The sequence below is a fragment of the Mesocricetus auratus genome, unplaced genomic scaffold, assembly GCF_017639785.1.
Source record: "Mesocricetus auratus isolate SY011 unplaced genomic scaffold, BCM_Maur_2.0 Super-Scaffold_100010, whole genome shotgun sequence".
Classification (NCBI taxonomy): Eukaryota; Metazoa; Chordata; class Mammalia; order Rodentia; family Cricetidae; genus Mesocricetus; species Mesocricetus auratus.
The window spans coordinates 45,699,196-45,725,042 of record NW_024429194.1 but is presented as its reverse complement, the minus strand read 5'-3'; the positions used below and the strand labels follow the sequence as shown (position 1 = coordinate 45,725,042).

Sequence of the window (25,847 nt, the reverse complement as noted above, 5' to 3'; positions counted from 1 at the left end):
GTCACAGAACCTCCTAGTGCAACCAACTGGAGACCATGTGTCCCAATACATGGGTTTATGAGGGCATGTTTCTTATCGAAACCATAGCTATTTCTATCCAATAGATGCTAGTAACACCCCCAACCTACTCTCAGGAGAGCTAAGTTGCAATGCAGGTGGGGATTCCCCCCACAGATATAGTAAAACTCACCTTAAGAAATGATCTGAGCTTGCCTGCCTATCTCTGAGTGGGAATGGGAGAGTAAAAAAAAGTAATAAATCTAATCCAATCTTGCTGAAAGACTGGGATGAGAGAGGGAAAAAAATGACTGTTTCTTGCGAAGTGATTGACAGTTCTGTGGCTTGGTATCTGTCTGTGTTCAGCATCAAAGAACAAAAATCATTTTAAATGAGCAAGTGCTGGGGCACCACTGGGCCATGGGGCAGAGCTCCTGTGGGGCGGTGGGAAGAGACATGACCTGTACTGTCAGAGTCATGGACCTACAGTCATGGAAGTAAGCGGTGGACGATTTAGACACTTTGTGAACCATGTCACCCTACTGTGAAGCCTGCAGGCCGAGGAGCATTTCATCTGTCACTTTCTCTCTCAGTCCTTTTCTGTGTCTCCAAATTACCCTTCCTGACAGCCAGCTGCAGACTCGGTGATTACAAGTGTCCTTCTAATCAACTTCCACCCTGAAATTTGGGAAGGGTTCAGGACATTCTTCAGATACTCTTACTGACCTGCCACGGCTTTAAATAAAGCCAAACTAAGATGCAGACTATGTCATAAAATAAAAATAAAAATAGTTCTATTTTCATTCCATTGATGATACCTGGTGTCTTTTTCAAATAAGACTTACTCCAGACATTTCCTGACTTTCAACTTACCACACAGCCACTGTGATTTCTCTACAGGTACAAGTCAATTTCTGTCATTCTGTGTTTGTGGTTCTGGTGTCTGACTGTCACACAGGCAGTTATTGAAGTCCACAGGATAGAACGTCCTTCTTATCTGTGGTTCTCAGGGACAGAGCATGAAGGGGTGGCTGCAGCAAAGAAAGTGAGATCTCCTTTCCAACCAGAGTCACCCAGTGCATGGCCTGAGGACATATGGTCCTGGGTAACACCATTTGTTAGCATATACTTTAAGGCTTTGGCAAATATACCATCCTACCCACAATTGGAACGATGTTGTGTTTTCCTTTTGTTAAAATCACCTGTTCATCAGATATGTGTTGAATATTTCTGAGGCCTGTGATGTGCTAGGAACATAGGATACATCAGGGAGATGCAACGCCATTGCTCATGCAGCTCGTGCATTGATGGAGACATAGAACTCAACAGGCATGGCTACAAGCTTAGATAAGTGCTGCAGAGGCAAAAGGATTGAGGACACCAAATGAAGCTGGGGAAGATCTCTCTTCAAAGGACCAACAAGTAGAGTACCTTTCAAACAGAAGCAATGTCACTGTCATAGGGCTGTCCTGAAAGCTGCAATGATTCCTTTTTCTGTGTCTTGTGAACATGTCTGTGTTCACTGTGCAAACATTTTTAGTATCTCATAGTGTACTGTCATATTTACTTGTCAAGTTCCTTGGCAAGATATAGACTGGGTGTGTCGGCTTGTGTCTTATCCATCTTGGTGTAATCTGTTGAGCTTCACAATGAGTAGCTGTTGACTAATACTTGAGGAAGAAGTGAATGGTTAAAGTTGAATAAGTCAGTGAATGAATGAACTGGAGGATTCCCTAAGGCTATTGGTGTCTCCTTTGTTCTTTTTAGCCATACGTTTGAACTCTACTATGAGAATGACTTCTGTCTGCTTGACTTCTTGGTGCAAGTGGGATGTGTTGTTTTCTCTAGAATGACTGTTACTATTTGACTCTACATGCCCAGCATCAAGCATGCTGCCTGCCACAAGGCTGTCAGGAAACTATGAAATACAAAGAAAGAGACAGAGCTCTTTCCTGAAGGTGAGCTCTTCTATCCAAAATTGCTTGACAATCTTCACAGCTTTGCCTTCTTACTGAGAGTGTTTCTCTTGTCCACTCAAGTTGTCTGCTTCAAACAATCACATATATGTTCATTTTTCTGGAAATGAAATTTTGAAAACATTGGTTTCAATGTCTAAAATAAAATTCTCCTTGCCTAGGCCAAGCCAGCACTGTGTCATTAGCACTCATATAACACTCTTTTCTTTTATTTCTGAATGCACTGTCCTCCACAATAGAATTTAAATTATTTTTTAAAGTAGACAATCAAAATATATGCTCCAACTGTACGTTATTTATGAATCTGAGCATCAGGTCATTTCTTGACGAGGAAATTTTAAAATAAAGCAAATGAAAATGATGTACTTCTGGTTTTCATGGGAATGAGAATCTCATTATCCTACTCAGGACTCCAGAGCTTCTATAATGTTCTCCAAGGTGCTGCTGACTTCTTGGCTGTCTCTCTCTGGCTTTTTGAACATCACCATTGTACACTCTGGTGTGCAGAATATGCTTCATGTACAGCTGGACTCCGGACTTTCCTCTTAGTCTACTTTCTTGCAAGGTCAGACTGTGTTCTTGAATAGCTCACATCTTGTAGGTGAGAAAATGAGATATATGAACAATGCAACAAAATATGTATTGCTGACTTCCAAGTTATTCCTGGAGTCACTGTAGGAGTCTGGAGAAACAAGAGCTTACTAGATACTGGAGAGGCACTAAAATAATTTATGAAGTTTGCAGAAATTCTGATGAGTTACAGAAAGTAGTAAATAAAGAAGAAATGATTCAAATAATCCTATATCAAGATCTGGCCAAAAGCTTCTGATATATAAGAAAGCTGTGGTCATACATAGGGAGTCCATATCAACCTAGATTGAATTCTAAAGTCAACCTGAAAATATTTCACGTCACCCTATAGAGGCCATACTATGGAGACTACATCCAATGTTAAGAATGACTGGGGGCCATGAAAGCATGTAAAGAGTAAATCACAACTAACTGTAGTGTAGCCAATTTCTGAAACACCTTACCTACTCTGTGAAGAACTTTGTATGAATTTTTATCTTCATAGCTCATAGCTCACAATAATTATAATTAGTGGAGGAGATCAAAGTGTAGTAACGTTAAAAGTGCTTGCTCCGAGTTGTACACATTCTCTTAAGTGTGGCACAGATTATTTGATTCCAGGTCTCTCTTGACTTTCTGATAAGAGAATCCAGATTGGGAAAATAAGTTAGACACTGGTTTGTTGTCAGGATATGAAGAGACTATGAAGCAGTATTTATTACACTGGACTTCTCATAAATCATACGCTGACTAGACTGTCTTGCTTCAAAAACTGATCCTAGGTTGGTGCTCATAGATACTGGTGAGCACCCTTTCAAGAGATATGAACCTTATTGTAGGATAAGTATGGGGTATGAAAACCCTTTGATCATCTGATATTCTAAATAAAAGGGCTTCCCTGTTTTTAGAGACCAAGCATCAAACTTTATTAATTTCTTCAAAGGTGAAGAGGCTCCAAGGTCAAAATTCATGAAAAGCAATTGTGGGGAAAATATCAGCTTCAGGAACTATACTTGGAAGCAGCTTGCTAGGATAGTCTACTCAGGAAGCCAGTTTCTAGGGTCCAAGGTTACTCGTTGCAAAGAGAATTAAACAAAAGCAATTGATTATTCATAAGGGATATTTTCATTAAGCTTGGGCAGCTTGATGAATTGCTCTATCTACTGAAGGTTTTTTTCCTATCTAAATATCCTTGATTAGGTGTTTAGGAACAAAACTCCCCACCTCATCATCACCCCCATAGAGCTGTGCAGATAATCTGTGAGTTCTGCCTCTCCCTTCTTACACCATCTCCCAACTCCCCCCTTTTCAGGGAGGCTGCATCTAGAAGCCCTGGTGGGGAGGAAGAAGGAACAGAATGGGTGATGGGGTTTAACAGACCTGGGGTCTCTGTCAGGCCTCACTCCACGTGACATTTGAGCGTTTGCAAAACTCCAAGTCTATCTTGTGTCTCAGATCCCTCCTGTGTGAAGTAGACAATCATGTCTATATTTACTGAGGTCTGAGGACTGACAATATGTCTGCAAAATATATAAAGGTGTATTTAGTGACAGCTTTGTGATGGCAGGGTACAAATGCTTAGGAAAGCTAGAACCATTCCATGGCAGACAGCACCACATTCCTAAAGTTCAGTTCAATCCCAACCCTTTCTTGGGAAATCCCCATTTTGTAATGACTATTTTGCAAGCTGGTTTGCCCATCTGGCACTTTCTTGGTCAAGGCTCTTTGAATAGAAAGCAGAACTTATCCATTATGGTGGCTCTTTTATTTTTAGTTTTTTGAGAGTAGCACTGAGTGATATTTAATTGTGAGGTCATCCTACTCAAGTTTCATGTGCTTGAACTATGTTCAGCTTCCAAGAGCCCTTGCCCTCAACTGGATCATTCTCTTTTGACTGACACTAGTATTTTGCCTGGCTTTGCTCAGTGAATATAACACAGACTCTTTAATTTATCAAGTCTTCCTTTTCTGCTTTCATTCAAGTTGGTGGTTTGGTAATCTTTTAATTATCTCTTAAGTTTTTGGTAGTCTAAATGAAGCAGTCTGGGCCTCTGGCATGTTATCCTAATCCAGGCCTCCTCGCTGAGGAACTAGCAGAAAGATATGGCCATTGACATAAACAGTGAGGTTAAAGGAGAGCTGCCAAGAGAAACCAGATAAGTGTAATTTACAAAGAAGATAGTATATAGACAGGAGTGATATTTCCCAGTAGAGATAAGCAGCCAGTTCTCTTGTTTGGAAATCTATGCATTTTAATAATACTCGAAGATTAAGTTTAGTGGTCAGGTGTTTTTTTCTTCCAGTGTTGACTGAACATAAGCTGTTGCTGGGCACTGCAATCAGTACCTAATGTAAACAAGAGTCTCTGGATTCCTTTGAGCCTTAAAGTTGAAGGTGTCCCTGGATGGAGTTATAAACAGGTGTGAGGTGTTTGAACACAGAAATTTACCAGTTTTACCCATACTGCCATTCTTTCTAATGAGCATCCAGTGTGAAATGTAATCACTACACCTGGGAGGAAGGACAGATGTGAGGGACCTACTAAGTGTATGACTAAGGCACAAATTCAGAGCTTCAGGTGAAGACAAAACATTTTCTTCAGTCTGTAGCTAACACCTATGCTGGTTAATCAAGTGTCAATAAATATTACTTTGTCCTGTTTCATTTATTCTTCTGTCATATTGCCTGGTCACTGAGTTGTACTGTTCAAGCCATTTTCGTTACAAGCTCTCACCTGCAGCAACTTCAGCTGGGCACTTGTTATTCATGTAATAAAGGTGATTTGTACTCCAAAATCATCAGAATGACTGCTTCCATATTACTAAACAGCTTAATGAGATATGCTTCTCAACATATAATTCCTTCTTTGAAATATACCGCTCAGTGGGTTTTAATATATCTTGAGATTTACAAAATGACCACTACTACCAACTCTAAAACTTTTTAACAATAACAAAAATGCTGTGCATCTTAGCAACATTTTTTTAGTTTCCTAAATCCCTATCTTGCTGTGAACAACTGTTGATCTACCTTCAGACTCTATACATTTGTCTGTCCTGGACATGACATTCAAATAAACTCATATAATACATAATCCTTTCTGACTATCTTACTTAACGTAAGATTTTACCACTTACCCATTTGTTGTATGTATTGGTATTTTTCATGCATGCACCAAGTGAATTCCTGGTGCCATGAATCTGGAGTTATTAACAGTTGTTGATTACCATGTGGGTGCTAGGAATTGACCTGGGTCCCCTAGAGGAGCAGCAAGTGCTCTATAACCACTGCTGCCATCTTTCTTAATTCTCTTTACTATTCTAGCAGATCTGGTGGTATTACTTTTTAACTCAGGATAGCATGAATGATTCTTGAAAGAAACTAGTCAAGCAACACAACAGACACTAGGGAAAGTTGCAGAAGAGAATGAGAAGGATCCCAGATAGATATGTAACAGTCAGTGTTAGTTAGGAACCTCATCAAGAGAATAGGTCTTAGCAGACAGGATAAGTCTCAGAAGTTGACCCATTGTCTGTATCCTAGCCACGCCCCAAGCTTTAAGGTGTTAAACTCAGTGGTGTTCAATGGAAAGTCAGGGTGTGGCTGCAGATGACTCATACCCTGCACCCAGATCTCCAAACACATAGCTGCTGCTTCCCTCTAATCAGACTGTTCGTCAAAACCTTGCTCATCACCGACCCATTCCCAGCTCTATAGACCATGGACTTTTCTGCCGCTGCCCGTGATTGTCTAGTTCACTTTATTTTCAATGGCTTCCGTTTTCTATTTATCTAGATCGTGCTCTTAAGGATAGGTGGCTTCAGGTTCACCGGCTTAGAGCTGCAGAGCTGGCACAATCCCCTTCCCTCTTCCATAGCATTTAGGAGATTTGCATTACTCAGCCTGGTACCTGGTGCTAAAATTATCTTAGATTGCTTGCATTGTTTTATGTGTGGTTTCAAGTATCCCAGTGTGTTCCTTAAGGGGAAGAAATGGGTTTATATTACTTAATGTTACCTATAAAACCAGAAATAGAAGCAGTGCACAGTGAACATTTGTTGAATTAAATTAAAGAGTTCTTCTGTTCCTAAATTCCTCTTAGAATTTCATAAATGAAGACAGGTTCTCATTGGCATCTTGAATGAAAACACCACCATTCTCATGAATTCACTAGTACAAAAAGGGAAATAATTAATTTCATATAGAAGTTCATAAATGAAGACAAATTCTCACTGGCACTTTGAACAAAACACCACCATTCTCATGAATTCACTAGCACAAAAGGGAAATAAGTAATTTTATATTTTTAAATTAAAATTCAGTTTGTTTCTAGGTAAGTGAATACTGAAAATTAGAGACGTTTACCATATTTCTTGTAGTCTATGTTCTTACGCATGGAAGTTTGTCACATATAGATTTGTCTTGGAACTCTTTTCTTTGTGTTGTCAACATTAGCAGAATATGTTGACTTCTGTTGCCATTTCTCCTCCCAAGTTAAAGGCCTGGGATCGCAGGGTGAGACACTTCACTTAGGAACTTCACTCTGGAGCTGCCCTTGGGGTTAGCCTTCTGCAACATTGTATTCCACTTCTGTCCTGTAACTCTCAGCCTGAAATCAGAGATGGGCAAAGTCAGGCAAACAAGGCAAAGGTTAATATGGACAGCCTAATGGTAAACAGGTGGGAGCCGTCAGTCTGAAGCGAGGTCCCCTGGAGGCCATCCCTTCAGAGATCCATAACCACTTGAACTGGAAATTTGACCAGGAAGAAATCCCTCAGCGGCCTTGCCTTGGAGCACCTCCACTGAAAGGGTGGCAGAGTTCAGGGGAAGGTGATAGGGGATGAGAGGCATCCTCGGGCAGCGAAAACACGCCGTTTACTTATACATTACCTCCAGTTGCTAAACCTAGCGTCACAAAGGAAGCAAATGTGAGCAGTTTCAAGTGTCTGTATAGCCAGGGCTACAAGAGGAAAGTCCGGAGAAGTACAGTTGCCTATGGTTGTGGAAAAAAAAAAAAACAGTCACACCACCACCAGAACATCAGCTTTATATCTCCCTTGAAGAGTGGAGCGTGAACAGCTGAAATGGAGAATAAATTATCTAGGCAGGTCTATAGGTGATTTAGTTTATTGTAGGCTGTAAGCATGTTATTTATTGTGGCATTTTCCTGCATCTGGTCATGCTCTGCATCCGCAGACTTTTGTGGCTCACATTCTAAATTTTCACATCTCAGCAGCTGGTCAGACTACTACTGGGAGAGGTCACTTAGTAAAGCAGACCAGAGGGGATTGCTGTTTGGCAAGTAGGAGAGGGCACTGTTCATTGAGCAGATATTATGTTGAACACATCGTCCTGGATACCTTGGGTACAATTTCTTGCCTACTTTTCAGTGACCCTGTCTTTCTCTTTAATTTCTGTTTTAAAATGAGAAGAAACTGAGGCTTTGATATTTAAGAACCTGCCCTAGTTGTCCAAGTAAATACAAAACTCGAAAGAACCACAGTCTCTTTGATTCTGCAACATGAATTTTCCTTATTTTTCTGTGATTTACCGTAGCATGTGCCTTCATTGTAAGCACACCATACCTAGACATTGCCACTGTTTCAGAAACCTAAAACAGAAAAGGAAATCCAAGTCTTCAAAAAGTATATTTTTCAAACAAATGATTTGTAATTTATTTATTTAGAAAATGTGTTCCTTTTACTCATCCGCTAATTTCATTCTTCTGACTTAACTAAGTACAAATGATAAAAATAACTATGGGTAACATATATTCTATTCAAAGCAGTTATATTTTAAATGTAAAACTGTAACATTACGAAAGTTAATATATATTAATTTTACTGTCTAACATTACCTGTTCATGCTGCCTTCTATACATTACTTTGCACACACCTTGCTAATGCCTTCTCAAACCAACTACATGGCTTCTGTGACTCAATTCTAACAACTTAGAATTTTCCACATGGCATTGAACTAGAAAATGTCTTCATTCAAAATTTCCTGAAGATAATCTTTAGAAATGTATTTTAATTTCATTATAGCTAAACCAACCTAGAGTGAATTTTAGTGAGCTAGTCAAAATAGATTTTAGATTGATTTTTTTACAATAAAATATGCAATGTCCCCTTTTAATACATTTTTTGCAATATTGCTCTTTTACTGTTTAGCAATGAATTTGTCTAAAATATTTCTTTTTCAGATTTTAATTAGATTACAATAGAATTAGCTTCTTACAGTTTCCAAGGTGGATGGAGACTGTAAAATCAGGATTCCACTCTGGGCTAACTTCAAGTCAGCATTGTGCCTGAAGCTGCCCTGTTAAATCATATGCATGTCTTACTCTGTAACCTGTTTCAAAGCGCCATTCTTGAGAATATGATCGTTCATTAAGCAATATACTATGCACAGTTGTAAGAAACCAGGGTTCTGTTTACCAACCCCAGTCCCCACCCAAACCCCCCACACACACACACACTGCACAAGGCGAATGGGCAGGCTGTGTACCAGACATTTATGCAAGGCATTTTTCAACATCTTTCTCTTTCGCTAGCTTCTTGTTAGCTACAAAGATACATACTGTGCCAGCCTCTAAGCTGGTTGCAACAGCTATTTATTTAGATTGTGTGAACTGGAGCTGAACTTGAACCCAATTAATAGCAACTGAACTTGAACAAACTGATATGAAATCATTACAGGCTCAGTTCCCTGGTCCATTATCCCTGAAGAGATCATCCGACAGCACTCCAGGTGCCTTTTCTATGCCAAATCTTGGTGCAATGCCCAATCAGAAGGTGTCGGGGGATTAGAAGTTCGGTTGCATCGGAGTTAGCTCATTACCACTTTTGCGATCGCTTTCACAGAGAGGAGAGGTGGTGATCCCACTGGGCGGGATTGCAGGGAAGGCTTTGTTTTCAACACCATCTGGCACATGCTTGGCACTCATTAACACAGCACAATGTCGATTAAAATAATAATTGTACGCTGCACCAATGCCTCTTCCCTGGGTCCCCACCTTTGCCCTTCCAGTAAAGGAAATGGAGCAAAGGCAGGCTGAGGAACTGCCTGTGCTAAGGGAGGTCTCTCAGTTTGAGCCTCCCTATTGCCCATACTATCCCCAGATCAACTCCCTTAGTTTTGCTTTTATGCTTTTCATTTTAGTAGAAGTGGCCTATATTTGGGGAGGGGGTGAGGTTGGGAGGGTATGAACTGAGAATATCACAAGTCTGGCCCTGTTTTCAAGTCCCAAAGAATCTGGTGAGGGAACTCCAGCCATGGCTTGAAGCTCTGTTCCATTCAGCAGTCAGGAGATGCTTGCTTAAAAGGAATTGTAGGCAACATGTCTGCTCCAAGTTGAATTAAATACAATGAAAGGTTGTAGGCTTTGTTCTGCTATAAGATGTGTTAATAGACTAGAGCAAACAAGTGCAAGGTTAATGATGTCACTATCCCTCCCATAGAAAACAGATAGGGATTGTGGCGCCATCTCCAAGACTTTTGTTTAGTCTCAAAATTAGAACTCTGTAGTGTGTAGGAATATTAGCGTAGGTCTCTTGAAGGTATCTACTTGGATTTGAGTCTAATTTCCCAGCATATTATAGGTCGGGACAAACACCTAAGTTTCTTTTAGTCCTCCTTTCTTTAGCCACATAATGGGTTTACATGTATCCTTATTTTTAGGAGAGCTGTGAAGAGTTATGAGCACAAAATACAATGTTTGGGTAAGACTTGTGCATGGTGAGCATCTGGTGTTAGCTTTGAAATGTAGACAAGGGTTGATTCTCCCTCAAGACCTTTCCTCATATCTCTTTCGTTTTCATCCTCAAATGATGATTTTATAGCTCTACTGAGGGAAGTGGTTGTTAAGTAGACATTGTCCAATAAGCTTGTCCATTCTTTCTTGTAAGATATTAGGATTTAATTGCTTGTTTGAGACCAAGGACAGAAGGAACCAGTGTGGTAGGATGGCTTGGGATCTGTAAGATGGTCAACAGGTGCATTGCCACCACTGGGCAACCTAAGCTCTGAGTCCCACAAGGTAGAAGGATTAACAGTCTCCATAAAGTTGCCCTCTGACCTTCACACATGGACCATGACATACTCACCTCCTACACATACACACAATCTATAAATAAGTGTAACAAGGTCATTAGAAACAATTTGATGTGAATAATTTCCACATATAATAACTATAATGCATCGTGCCGTAATATTAATAAGCATGCCATTTGTTTCCAGAAAACACCATACATATTGTATGTAACAAAAATGAGTTTTGTATTTCAGCCCCATCAGAGTATGCTATACTCAGTGATCATGGGGTTTTACCTGGCTGAGTAACCATAAACAGCATGCCCTCTGGCAACCTAGTGGTTTGTGTCCTGTGCTACCAAATGTAACCAAGTTTTGTTTTGCCTTTTTATTGTTTCCAGTTTGGTATATGGAAACAAGTTCTGGAAACTGGCTTTGTGCAACAGTGTTGGAGTATATTTCATCCCACCGAGAGATAATGATGGACATTTTAGATGCTGAAGAAAGATTAAATGCATTCGGTTTAACTAGCAACACTAAAAGGCCTGCATCTTTGTATTGTTGCTGTTTATCTTCTTTCTAGCAGTGGAATATCAAGCTCCCCCAGGCTGTGATTCAGGTATTAATGCTGAGTCGAGGTCAGGCAAGAGTGTGTTCAGTCTGTGACACTTAGATAGCAAAGGCAAACTGCTCATGGCTATTAGTCAGGAGGCTCTGTGTGCCAGCGATTGCATGCTAGTGGCTCATAATCAGAGTGATTTACAGCTACCTTAAATGGGCCATTGCACTTGTGTTTTCCTTTTGGGCTGCTGTCATTGCCAAAAATGCCAGCCTTTCTTCACAGATCTACCCAAATGACAAGTGCATGGTGCCCTTTGGCATGCTGGGTGACTTGCTGCTAACACAGTGGACAGCTTTCATTATCTTGCAGGAATCCTATCTCATAGTGAGTCCTTGGATAAGTAATTCACACGCATACACACACACACACACACACACACACACACACACACACTTCCCTATATGCAACTCCAGGAGTGTGAGCAGAACTTGTGCCACATTTTCTCCTCAGCAGTTTGGTCCACAGATTCTCTGCCTTGATTTAACTCTGTGAACATTTAAAAATCAGAAGATATATGCTATATGGGTTTTCTGTGCTCTTAGAGCAAAATCCATGTTCTGGTTTCCTGCTTAGTGGGCATGTACAAAACCATAGTGACGTGTGTTTAGTGTCATCCAGGTTCTGAGGTCCATGCCCTACCTTGACCGTGGGCTCCTGACCTTCAACATGCTTACCCATTGTGCCTGACATGTACATTTGACCAGTAGCCTACATTTTTCATTTCTCAGTTATGACTCCATACACTGATTCAGACACATGAGTATGTCTGCCTGGTTGTTCAACCCGTACTTGTTCCAACTCCCATAGTCAGCCTAGGTTAAAAATGAAACACAGAGAAGAGTGGCAGGATCTCTGGTCTCAAAAGCCTCCTTCTGGCTAATAGAAATTGCATATGTGAGCAGGGACACAGAAGGATCTCCAGTAGTGACACTGTTGTGAGGAAATAAAACAGGAAAAGGGTGGAGAAAGCTAGGGGAAGCCCACTGTAAGAAGACGAGGAACTGTGGAAGAACATTGCAGACAGAATCAACTAGTACTTCATTACAAGAGGAGTGCGGATGAGTCTGGAAAGATCCAAGGATACAAAAGAGGCATGGGAGACTGGAACGTAATGAAGCAGGGCAGCCAGATGAGAGAGGGGAGCCAGATCTTAAGGGTACATTTTTACATTTGATCTTAAAAGAATTTATTTCACAAATACAACTAAATAAATAATGAGTTGATGTAATATTTTGTGTACTGGTCACAGAGTTACCATCACCCTTAGCTGATATTCTGTGGTATGTATGTGCATTTGTAGAAATAACATTAATATTATCTCTTATCTATCTTCAAGTAAATTGTGCAATATTTTATATTCATCATATCAAACAATCCTTAAAATCACTGCCAACAACATCATAAAAGCTATTTCTACCCATGTCCCCATCTACAAGCTTTATCCTTTGTGAAGCTATGCTTTCAACTAAATTTTGTAAATTATTATTTCATTATTTTGTTCCTTTTAGAACGTATTTGTCTTTTGCTTACTTACTTTGTTTGGAGGCAGAGTCTCACTCAGCAATCCAAGCTGACCTGGAACCGTTGTGTAGTCTTGACTGACTTCAAGCTCACAATTTCCCTCCCTCTGCTTCCCAAATGCTGAGGTTGCAGATGTGCATTGCTACACTCAGCTACAATGTCCTTACTCTGTACCTGGACATGCAGCTTTACCATTTATTACAGACACTACACATTGCCCATTATATATTTTGAAATCTTTGTAAAATATCAGTTGATTAATATTTTGTTAAGAATGTAATTTTATTATTATAAATTATTTCATTAACAAAATATAATTGATAAAATAATAATTGATCGTAACTAATGTGTAGTTGGTTTACTTCTGCATTTTTCATGTTTCATTGATCTACATGGCAACATGTTTGCCACTGACATACTATTTGCATCATTTACAGCTTTATAATATACTTTTACATTATGGGAAATTGGTACTTCAAGCCTTTTTTCTTTTGCCCAAGATTGCTTTGACCATGTAAGCCTTTTGGTTGTATACAATTGTTAGAATTTTCTAAATCTCTGTGAAAAATACCATTGAAAGTTTCATAGATATAGTATTGAATTTTTATATAGTATGAAAATTTGAACAATAGTACCTCTTTGCAATCCCTGAGGAGTGATGTCTTTCCCTTTGTTTGAGTCTTTAAGTACTTCAATCAGTGTCTTATAATTTTCCATGTATAGATATATAGTCACACATTAATAGAATAAATGATAAAATGATCTCAATAAATGTGAAAAGCCTATCATTTCAAGATTAAAAACTCACAAAATTATTTGACAAAATCCAATATAATTTTTAACTAAATGCTCTAACAATTCCACTTTATAAGATCTGCAATAAAGCATACCAGCTCAGATAAGGCCATAAACAATACACATGCTCAAGAGAGAAAAAAAACTGAAATATTTTGTTGCGAGATGGTCTTGTGCATTCCAGGCTGGCCTCAACTTCACTGGTGACTGAAAATGACCTGAATTCCTGATGTTCCTTCCTCTACCCACTGAGTCTTAGCACTATTTATACGCACCCCCATACTCAGTCTATGTGGTGCTAGGGACAGAAGCCAAGAAAACACCGTACCAACTGGTCTATGTCCCCACCCTGAAAGTGTTTGTTCTACTATCAGGAACTAAACAAGGGTATTCCCTCTTAATACTTATATTTGATATTTATACCAGCCCAAGCAATTGGGTAAGAAAAAACAGATGGTTTCCAAATTAAAAAGGAATAAATTAAATTACTTCTGTTGATGGGTATCATACTGTTTTACATACAAAAGTTCAGGTACTCTACCAATCAACTCTTAAGAATGATAAATGCAATTAAGTTTCAAGACACCAGTTGTGTTTATGTGCACTCATAATGAAAAGGAAGTTAAGAAAACATTTCTACTTCCAACAGCACTACAAAGAATAAAATAGCAATAGGTTACTTAAAATCTTTGTGATATAAGAAAGGAGTTGATTGTGTTTTATTGAACATAACTTAAAACCAAATATTTAAAGCAGAAATCTGTTACAATCAGACTTATGTCTCTGTTTCAACCTATGTGGTTGATATGTTGTCTCTATTCCCACTGTGTTGGTATATTTCACTCATTGTCTTGTGTCCTTAGTATCATATAATTCACAAGTATATATGTACATGATTTTCATGATTTTGCTGTGCTAAGGCATGGGCCAGTTTTGTTTGAGCTTTTTGAACCTTTCTCTGTTATACACCATTGCTCATCACCAGTCATCCCTTCTTTAATTCCAATAGACAAATAACCTCTCCAATTGTTGGGGCATCTTTAAACATGGTACCTGTCACCAATTTTTTCTTGCCTTATGTTGCAAAGCTCTTTTTTTCTATGCACTTTGTGATTTTTCTAATGTATTTCTGCATCATATATTCATGTAAGCTTCTCTTACCTCCAATATCAGTCCTTTAAACTTAGTGATTGGGTAGATGAATGGATGGATGGATGGATGCATAGATGGATATGTTAATACAGGGATCAACTGTCCTGTAAAGCCCCCTCAACTGCTATAGCTATAGTCTTCCTGCTCTTACATAATTTTTCAATGGCTTCTTAGATACTTCAAGTGACATTGTCTTACATATTATTACATACAAATTCATCTCCTCAGATCCCTTTGAATGTCAAAGAGTGTGTCATACTAATCTTTGTTTTCCCAGGAATTAACACATTTCCTAGAACTTAGCAGGTTTCCAGTAAATGACTAAGGAAAATAAATGTTGATCAGGACATAAATCTCCAAACCCAGAGGGCTGTAGAGGGTAACTGAACTGAATCTTGGACTATATATGGTTCCATAAGGAGTTGATAATACCTAGAGACTTCCTGCCTCATTTCCTGTTGCAAAGCAGCTGTGGAGAAGCTCTAGGGAAGTAGCTTCAGAACTTCTCTTTTCTTTCTATGATGTCACCTTTCCTGTATCATCCATGGGTTATAATGCTAAATCCCTTAATTTATGTTCAAGACTCACAAATGAGGTGTGACTCAAAGTTGAGAAACCCCTGCTACTAGCAGGAAGAGATTTTGTTGCAGTAAATTGCAAAGAAAGCTGACCAGATTCCTTGGAACCTGGGAGGACACTGACTGTGTGTTTTATATGAAATAAAAAGTCACAGTGACTGTGTGCTATCTAATCGTGACAAACTATCGTAGACAGACACAGTCAGGTTACATAGTAAGTTGCTTTGCAATGTAGAATTGAATTGTCTGCAGCAAAGTTAGTGAAGTTCACTAGTCTTTCATTCCACCTTATTGATATACAACACTGTAAATATGTTAGTCAATTGTGTTGCATTTCTTCTAAAATGAAACTATGGGCCCAGTGAGATACAGGGATCCTTAGCTTTCCTTTGCCAATATGTTGACATAAATATTGCTGTTAAGCATGCACAAATAGCAGAACTATTTCAGTCTTTTTATCTCTTTAAAACTAATTTAAATCTGAGCATTAAAAGACTGCTTGATACCATATGTTTGTTTTAGATAGGAAACAGAATCTATTCTAAACATAAGGGCTTATGAAATCTGTATTCTAAACATAAGAGCTTACAAAATTAGAATATAGGAGAACAAGCAACAGCAGATTATTTCACAACCATTAATTCCTCACATCATAGTCTCTATAGCCTATTGTAATGTGAGTTTGTGACACCCCCCCCACCCTGGCATTCTCCTGGGTAGTCTTTTATCCCCACCCTTGGATAAAATGTGTTGCTCATATTTCTTGCCGAGAATCCAACAATTACTAGGCTGTAAGTCTTTTTATTATAGTATGTAAATCTAGTTTGAAATTGAGTTTTCTTTTTGAAGGCTACTGAGTTTTCTCTTTAAAAGCTACTTCTGAGTGTGACCAGTGGCTGTGAATAAGGGACATCAGAAGACTTTGCTAAAAATAATGAAACTTTAAGAACATGTGGAAAGACAGCCACAAGCTAAAAAATATACCATATCGATCACTTAGTTGTGTGCATGAGAAATAAATTGTAAAGTAGTATTACTGGCATTCCTGCTAATTCTGCTTATCTTATTTTGAGAGCCATGTGCCGTCTGTGTGTGAGTGCACCCATGCTGGGTGCATGTGTAAGTACGTGCATGCCTCTGTGTGTGTGTGTGTGTGTGTGTGTGTGTGTGTGTGTGTGTGTGTGTGTTATCTAAAACAAGGCTAGCACCACAGGAAGACAATTCCAATAGCATCCCAGGTTTCCTGTCCAGCTCCTAGCATACCTCTTCCTTTCCTCTTGTGCTCTTTTTTGAAAGCAGCGCTGCATGTTGGCTTTTCCTGTGCCAACAAGACCTGAAAGATGAGATTGTTCTCCTTTGTCGCAAATTAAAGGGCACTTATCTCAGAAACCATTTGATGAGTTCAAAAGCTGACTGATGTAGATACCGGCCTCTTGTCAGCACCTTCAATTTGATGTTTGTCAGAGGTGGTAGACCTGTTCTGTTAGGGTTTGTCATCAGGCTACCTTTCATCTCAGTAGATTCTGCTATAATTTGTTACATAAGTTCTTCTTAATAATATGGGCTCTTTCATAAGTACCAACCTAACACTATATGGCTCTAAGAAGCAGTGACATAAAATTATACAGGACTGATGGCAGAAGCTAGATAAAACAGATGTTGCCACAATCTTTTTTTTTATTAAAAAAATGTTTTTTAATTTAAATTCAAATTAGAAAAAAGGTTTCTTCACATGTCAATCTCATGTCCTTCTCCCTTTCCCTCCCCTCCTCCTACCCCCTCCCACCACCCACCCAATACCCGCTCCTTTCCCCAGGGAGGGTGAGTTCTTCCATGGAGGTGTCCATAGTCTGTCATTTTATCTAGGACAGGGCCTAGAACCTCCCCCCAAGAGTCCAGGGTGAGAGTGCATCTCTCATTGTGGGATGGGCACCCAATGTCCATTTGTATGCCAGGAATAAATACTGGTCAACTACCAAAGGCCCCATAGATTGCCTAGGCCTCCTCACTGACACCCCTATTAAGGGGATCTTGATCAACCCAATGCTGGATTCCCAGGCATCAGCCTGGGATTCAAGAGTTAACCCTTGTCAGGTCAGCTGTTTCTGGGGGTTAAACCAGCCCAGTCCTAATCCCTTTGGTCATCAGTCCTCCCTCTCTGTTACTGGCTTTCTTGCGTTCAGCTCAGTGCTTAGCCGTGGGAGTCTGCCTCTGCCTCCATCAGCTACTGAATGAAGGTTCTGTTTCCCTGACTCTCCAGCCATGGGATTGTAGGCTGGCACTCCCCAAATCTATGTCTAAAATCCATATATGAGAGGATACATGCCATGTTTCTCTTTTTGTGACTGGGTTACCTCACTCAGGATGGTTTCTTCTAGTGTCATCCATTTGCCTGTAAATCTCAGGATTCCGTTGTTTTTTTCTGCTGAATAGTACTCCATTGTGTAAATGTACCACATTTTCTCTATCCACTCTTCGGTTGCTTCCAAGTTCTGGCTATTACAAATAATGCTGCTATGAACATAGTGGAACAGACATCCTTGTTGTATGAATGGGCATCTTTTGGATATATGCCTAAGAGTGGAGTTGCTGAGTCTTGTGGTAGGTTTATTCCCATTTTTCTAAGGAATCTCCACACTAATTTCCAAAGTGGCTGAACAAGTTGGCACTCCCACCAGCAATGGAGGAGTGTTCCCCTTTCACTACATCCTCTCCAGGATAAATTGTCTTCGGTGTTTTTGATTTTAGCCATTCTGACAGGAGTGAGATGGTATCTAAGAGTTGTCTTGATTTACATTTCCCGGATGGCTAAGGATGTTGAGCACTTTCTCAAGCGCCTCTCAGCCATTTTAGACTCCTCTATTGGAAATTCTCTATTTAGTTCTGCAGCCCACTTTTTAATTGGATCCTTTGGTGATTTGGAGACTTGCTTCTTGAGTTCTTTGTAAATTTTGGAGATCAACCCTCTGTCAGATGTGGGGTTAGTGAATATTTTTTCCCATTCTGTGGGTTGCCTTTTTGTCTTGCTAACTGTATCTTGCTGACTGTATCGCAAGAACTTTGAATCTTTAAAGAAAGAAATTAAAGAAGCCCTCAGAAAATGGAAAGATCTCCCATGCTCTTGGATAGGTAGGATCAATGTAGTAAAAATGGCAATCCTGCCAAAAGTAATCTACAGATTCAATGCAATCCACATTAAAATCCCAGCACAATTCTTTACAGACCTTGAAAGAACAATAATCAATTTTGTATGGAAAACCAAAAGACCCAAGATAGCCAAAACAACCCTGTTCAACAAGGCAACATCCAGAGGTATCACCATCCCTGACCTCAAGCTCTAGTATCGAGCTATAGTCCTGTAAACAGCTTGGTATTGGCACAGAAATAGACAGGTAGACCAATGGAATCAAATTGAAAACCCTGATATTAACCCACACATGTATGAACATCTGATCTTTGACAAAGAAGCTAAAAATATACAATGGAATAAAGAAAGCATCTTCAACAAATGGTGTTGGCATAACTGAAGGCTGGCATGTCTGCGGATCGATCCATGTCTATTGCCATGCACAAAACTTAAGTCCAAATGGATCAAAGACCTCAACATAAATCCAGCCACACTGATCCTCTTAGAAGAGAAAGTGGGTGGTACCCTTGAACGAATTGGTATAGGAGACAGCTTCCTAAACATAACACCAGTAGCACAGACAGTGAGATCCACAATTAATAAATGGGACCTCCTGAAACTAAGAAGCTTCTGTAAAGCCACAATCTTAATAGTCATTTTCTGATGTACTATGGACTTTTCTAAAAAAACCTGTGGGAAAAACAGTGATAAAAATCGAATTCTTTAAAATATATTTGATTGTTCCAAGCATTGACTTACTTGAAATGTTTATATTTAATAAAAACCTATTGATTATGCTGATTCTCAAAAGTTTATCCATGAAGAATATTTTAAATTCTGATTGAATTCTTGCTTCAGCATCTGTAGACATGCTTATTTTCAAATATCTGTTCCTTAAAATTTAGAACTCTAGCTGGGGAGATGGCTCAGTGGTTAAGTGTACTGGCTGCTTTTCCAAAGGACCTGGGTTCAATTCTAAGCATCCACATGACAGCTCACTACTGTCTATAACTGCAGTTCCTGGAGACTGTATGCCCTCACACAGACATACATGCAGGCAAAAGACCAATGGGCATAAAATACAAAAAACATAAAAAAATTAGAACTCTAAATGTTAATATCAGTAGTTTGTCTCTTCTTGGTGAATCATGTAAATTCAACCAGGATTTGTATGTGTGATCTTTGCACTTTGGTGCACATTGAAGTTGATGTGCAGTTACACAAAGTCCAGTAGTAATCTGCGGATCGTTGCCTCACTCTGCCACTGGGTGAATCAGCTGCGTTAATGTTCTGAAGCCTGTGTAATGGACCTGTTTAGTAGCAAAACAGCAGCCATCTGAAACATCTGGGTGGTCTTGCGGAGTTCTTTAAAGTGTATTAGATTTCATTTGCCTAATATGAGGTCACAAAGGCTTGGACAGCTGGATCATTTTGACATCATGGACAGGACATGACCTCTTCTTACCTGCCAGATGTATTCAGCAAAAGGTGCCTGGTGTTAAAAGTGAGCCTTGGGCTCCAGGAGCAGATATGGGTCAACAAGTGAGGTCTCAAACTGCAGATGCAAATGTTGGAAATGTCTCCATGCAGCAAAGAGCCTAGATTTTCATCTGTTACTTGCATTAGGCATGCTCCCTGCTGGAAAAGCCCTGGACCTGTGTTTTCTGCAGTGAGCCACAGTTGGTGACCCTTGTTTAGAATTTTAAGTGTTGTTAGGCAGAAACTGTACCTTCCACATCATCAGAAGAGGCCTTGAGAGGCCTTTTACTTTGCTACCACACAGTAGACAGCATGTGGACACATAGGCAGAAGAATAAAACCAGATTTTGAGTGTCCCCTAGGGATAACTGTGGCTCCATACCTCAGTTCTTCCTCCAGCTTTGTCAGGAAACTAAATGATCCAATAAAATGTAATATTCAAAGGTTTCAAATGCAGCTGATAAAGCTTAAAAATCTATGCCCAGGATGCCTAGAATCGACTGTGGATCTTTCTCATTTATGAAGAAGGACTTGGAGATTTGAATTTAATATCGCTAGTAATCATTGGCAAGTACAGTTCAATGGTATGAAAGTGTGGCTTGTTTTTCCCTTAGCTTCCAGGAAGAGTCCATTCATTAGATGTTCTAGCCTGAAATTTAGAGCATATGAATTGTTCTTAAGAGCTACGGATTGCACTGAAGAATCATCCCAAATGTGCTTTACCCTGAGTCAAGCGGTCACCCCAATTCCATACATATCCCGGCCCGGGCATAGATCAAAATTCACTTCAGGGTGTTTACAAAGGGATTATTAACTAAAACACAAGTCCTCACTGACTTTATCATCTGATGTGTGCAGATACTCATTAGGTACATATGCCTTTTCAATATTATTTTAATATCTACCTAAAATCATGCTAGTGTCTCCTATTAGAACATCACCATTGCTTCAGTTACAGAAATTTAAAGCTTGTAGTGTATATATTTTCTGGTAGTATTCTTCTAATTACTCCTTAGACCTCTCAATTGGTTAGTGGCTCCCTAGTCATGAAGTTCATGTCCTTTTCCTGCCTGAGCAAATCAGTATCAATGCCTGAATACCTGCTGCTACCTTCTAAAACAAAGTACCATTCTGCCTACTATAAATGTACCTCATACCATTGTGCTGGCTAGCTTTTAGTCAATTTGAAACAAACTCAATTTGACACAAACTAAGTCTGGAAAGAAGGTCTCTCAATTCTCCCAAGTAAGAAAATGTCCCACCCAGGTTGGCCTTCAGTTAATCCTGTGGAGATTCTTCCTTACTAATGGATGATGGGGAGGACCCATCCCCCTGTAGGTGGTCCCACCCTGGACAGGTGGTCCTGAGTTATTTAAGAAAGCATGCTGTGCAAGCCATGGGGAGCCAATGAGTAAGAGGCACCCCTCCATGATCTCTGCTTCAGCTCCTGTCTCAAGGTCCCTTCCTTGAGTTCCTACCCAGCCTTCTCTCAGTGATAGACTATGAGCTGCCAGTTGTAAGTTCAAATAAAACCTTCTCTCCCCAAGTTTCTTTTCCTCATGGGGTTTTATCACAGCAGTAGAAACCCTGACTAAAACAACCATTGTATCATTCCATCTATTTTATGCATTTCAAAGACTGTTTAAAATTCAGTTGTCCTGAAGAATTTTCTCAAGTAAATTCAAATATCATCTCTCTAGCTCTTCCATGGGCTCCCTTCAATCTTATGAATATAAACCTCTCTCGTAAATATCTAGCATCTGACACTATAAACTGCAGGAACCTGAAAGATCAAGTGGCCTGGCAATGAATTCCGTCATAAAGCACTGCAATTGACAAGACCTTAGTCAGGATCTCAGAGGCCCCAGCTCCACTTGAGCTGTTTAATGTTGGTGTTGATGTCACTTTCCTGTTCGTTTACCATTAAGTCGCAAGGGTGATAACGTATGCAGCATTAGCGTGAATGGTGTTTGTTTTAAAATAAATGTTGATGCTGAAGAAAAAAGTGTTGGGTGAAGCGAAACAAATCTGACAGTAGCAATTTATTTATGTATGTGGACTAGGATGCTTTTTGGTCTTAAAAAAAATAAATCCCTCTTCAGAGACCTTGTAGAGTCCAGATATTTCTGGATTGAAAGCTTGGTCTTTAGTCCTGTATCTCAGTTTACCTCTGTTTGGCATGTACCCTGTTAAGTGTCCATTTGCTAGGGTTCCTATAGGATTTTGGGAGCTGCTTGCCAGTAAAGAATTGGCAAAAGACTATTGCTTCCTCTTTCTCCTCTACCTGCCTCTTTTCCATTATATTCTTAACATAAACTCTTTTATAATTACCCCTAATGCTTGCCTTAGTTCATTTATTTTTTTAATATTTCTGTTTTCCTTTCTTCATGTGTGTGATGTATATGTGTATGTGTGTGTATGTTAATGGTATCATAGCTAACACATGTCTCAGTTACTTTTCTATTGCTGTGAAGAAATACTATAACCAGGATACTTGCAGAAGAAATAATTAATTACAGTTTGAAAAGGTGAGTCCATTAGTATCACAGTGGAATGCTTGATGGCTGGCAGGCAGGCATGGTGCTGGACAGTAGCTAAGAGCTTTTCATTTTGAGACAACAACCACAAGACAAGGAGAGAATGCTAACTGGGAATGGTAGGGCTTTGGAAACCCCATAGCCCATCCTCAGTGATATGCCTCATCTAAGAGGACCACACCTCCTGATCCTTCCCAATTAGAACAACTGGGGGCCAAGAATTGTATACATGAGCTTATGAAGGCCATTCTTGTTCAAACCACCACAGAGCACATCTGTGTGAGTTTATGTGCATGTAAAAAGTGGAGGTTACTGCTGGTGGGCATCCCCTCAATCTCACGCACTGAGGCAAGGCCTCTTAGTCCTAGATCTTGCTGGATTGGAATTACACATGGGATGCCATACCTACTGATCATCTATGTGAGTGTCTGGGGATCTGAATTCCAGTTCCTATGCTCTGAGTAAGCACTTTAACCCCTGAGTCACCTTCCCAGGCCTCTGTTTATTTAGCTTCTTGCCTATACCTTGCAGGATCTCCAATGATAATACTTTGTGCATTGCATGCTGGTAATATGGAGAAGGCCTAAAAACTATCTGGAATATTTTAGACATTCATGTTTTGAAATTTTAATAGCTGAATTCAGGAGCTACAAGGTGAAATGTAAGTATTAGCATAAGACAGAGTAAGATGTAGCAACATCCACAAAGACAGAGACAGAGCCACATTTTGTAGGATCTAATTGGAGGAAACTTGGGGCAGATTAATATTTTAAAAAGGAGCAAGACATTTAAATGCAAACAAAATTATATGTATAAATTAATTTTAGAATAATATAATTAACAAGTATAAGTTTAGTAAAGTTAATGTTAAAGATATCATAAAATGCAAAGTAATATTTAATTGCTATATTTTTGTTAATACTTAAATACTGGTCTTCTCTGAATTTTGTCTTTATATTATTTAATGACTTTTCTTATGTAGCATCATCTTAATGGAATAAATCCATAAATCACTCCTCACTCTAACTTGATAATCATTTTGTATTTGTTTAAATAATGCTTTGGGGGATAGATACTACAGGCCTTCAGACGTGCAAACCCGTGATTCATGAAACTGCTACAGGCTTTCGTTCTAGGAGCATGGGGATTTTAATTCCATGCTGCATTTCCAAGTATATCCCAGTTAGAGAACCTCCCATCTGTCAAGATGCCAGTGAGAACTGAATTATCCCTTATGATTTTATACATTTGAAGACTGAATAAGTCTCCCATTGACTAGTCTCTGGCTTTGTCCATTTCAAATCTTGCTGTTCTTTGCAGCTGCATCCACACACTTCCAGTGATTGATACAAATAGAACACATTACTGAGGCTGCTGCCTGCCACTGTGCCTTTGGGCCTCAAAATTAGGGAAGAACTATATCAGTTGACACAAACTTTCTTATTTTACTCATGTAATAGCCAGTAATAACTAGTTTTTTATACTATAAAAATTTTTCACAACCACACACACAAACACACACACACACACACACACACACCTTATAAGAAAGTCATACATACGAAGCCCTGAAGTTCTGACATCTGGATATTGTAGAGAAGTAAAGACGGTTTGTTGCTGTTGGGGATAGGCCTCGAAATGGGGACAGCATTATAGCAGATGGTTATATTAGAGTCAGAGGACATGGGGCACATTTAGGCAATTATGGGTGGTCCTGGTCAGCACACAGGACATGGCAAAGAAATTAGCAGGTGATATAATTAGACAAGAAGTTTGGGTAAGTGCCTGAAGTCCTAGAAAATCAGAACAAAGAACTTTAGGTCAACTATACAAGTTGAGTTTCCCCTTCCAGTCTCAATGATTTAGTAGACTTTATTTGGACTTATTAATTCATATATCTTTATTTATGATTATGATTTGTCTTTTTAAGAGTGCTTACCTTTCAAACATCAGGAATTTTGTTTGCCTTAACAATCCTTTGGTTAACACTTGGTATCTAACATATGATAGGACCTGGAATTAGCTTCACTTATATAGAATGACCGAATGACCACAAAATACTTTAGTTATAAATTTGTATATGACAAGCAGAAATGTGGAAACTTCTGTAGTTGAAAGAGCCCAGCCAATCAGGAATGTTAACAATATTCATGATGCCATCTTCAGAGAAAAATGTAATTTCCAACAAAAGTCTTGTAAACTCTTCCCTTGTTCTGCTAGCACTCCATTGAGTCAGCTCCAAACTCTCAAAGAGGCTTGCTCGTGTGAGTCCCTTTTTACCCAGTGTGAGGAGATCAGGAGGGTTTCTGTGTTTGTTCCATCATGTACCGAACAAGCAAAGCCTTTGTGGTCTGAAATGAAAGATAAATGGCCCTAAATGTTAGTCATATTCCACTTCCTTCCCCCTTTTATAGTGATACTGACAACCCCTTTCCTAATGGAGTGATATTTAAGACTGAAGTTTCTGGACTACCTGAAATCAGCCTTCGTTTCTCCTGTGTGGTTTTTCCATCACAGTGGCTGAAAGCGTATCACAGCTGCTGCATTCATCACCAGCCAGGCTCCAGGGTGGGTCACTCACTCCTGCGGAGAAAGTGATCTCTGCTCGGTGCTTGGCTATAAATTGTGCAGCTATTGATATCATTACCAATTTTTTAATGGGCCTCCAGGTATCAGTACTGTGTAGTTTGTTAGGCGTCAGTTGAAGAAGGCCTTTCTGAGGCTCATAAAAGTCCACACACAGAGATTTCTAGTTGTCTCCAAAAACAAACGATGTGCTACTTCCACCAGGCATATTTTATTCAAGTATTGACAGGATGAAAAGTAAATCACCTGCCAAACAGATATATTCCAGGAGAGTGATGTCCAAGAAGCTATGGGCAAATGACTGCCTCCTCCATACTTTTTACACAATCTTTTCCTTTATCTTCATTTTTCCAATCAATGCTTTCTTTCTGACTACTTGAGATTAAAATAATTTCTATTATTTTGAAAATATCCCATTCCCTCACTTCCATCCCTTTTATCTACAGAGAGGATAAGACCCACGGTGACGAAGTATAAAGTGAAGAAAAATATCGTAAAAGTCAAGTGAGAAATAACTTCTTTGGACGTCAATTTCTCTATTGTTTCCTTTAGACCTGGAATAGGACTTTGGGGTAGCAGCTAGCCAACATGGAAACCTGTTCATTCTTCTGATGAGGTAGACATCAAAAGAGAGTGGATTTCACGGGTTACACAACACTAGATCCAGCATTAGGAGGCAGGTTTCCTGAGCTTCAGCCTTTTGAACCAAACTTCTGGAGGACAAACTCATATTTTAATAGAAGACACATTCAGCACATTTGACACCTGAAGATAATCTCAAAGTAGTATTTTAGGCTGAGTACTTGTGGAGTCAGCTGAAGAAATGCAGTGTACAGACACCAAGATGCAGCCTGTATTGGCAGACAGGCAATCCTG

General features: G+C 39.4%; 1 protein-coding gene and 1 long non-coding RNA gene across 3 annotated transcripts in view; one reads left to right on the top strand and one right to left on the bottom strand.

The window, feature by feature from the left end:
- Pard3b (par-3 family cell polarity regulator beta) overlaps positions 1–25,847 on the top strand; it is a 953,942-nt gene that overhangs the window by 382,823 nt on the left and 545,272 nt on the right. The window lies entirely within an intron of this gene.
- LOC121142810 lies at positions 2,993–7,481 on the bottom strand. The gene is made up of 3 exons (XR_005879918.1): positions 6,909–7,481; positions 3,924–4,063; positions 2,993–3,179 (listed from the first exon to the last, which is right to left on the bottom strand). It is a non-coding gene; the product is annotated as an uncharacterized LOC121142810 (long non-coding RNA).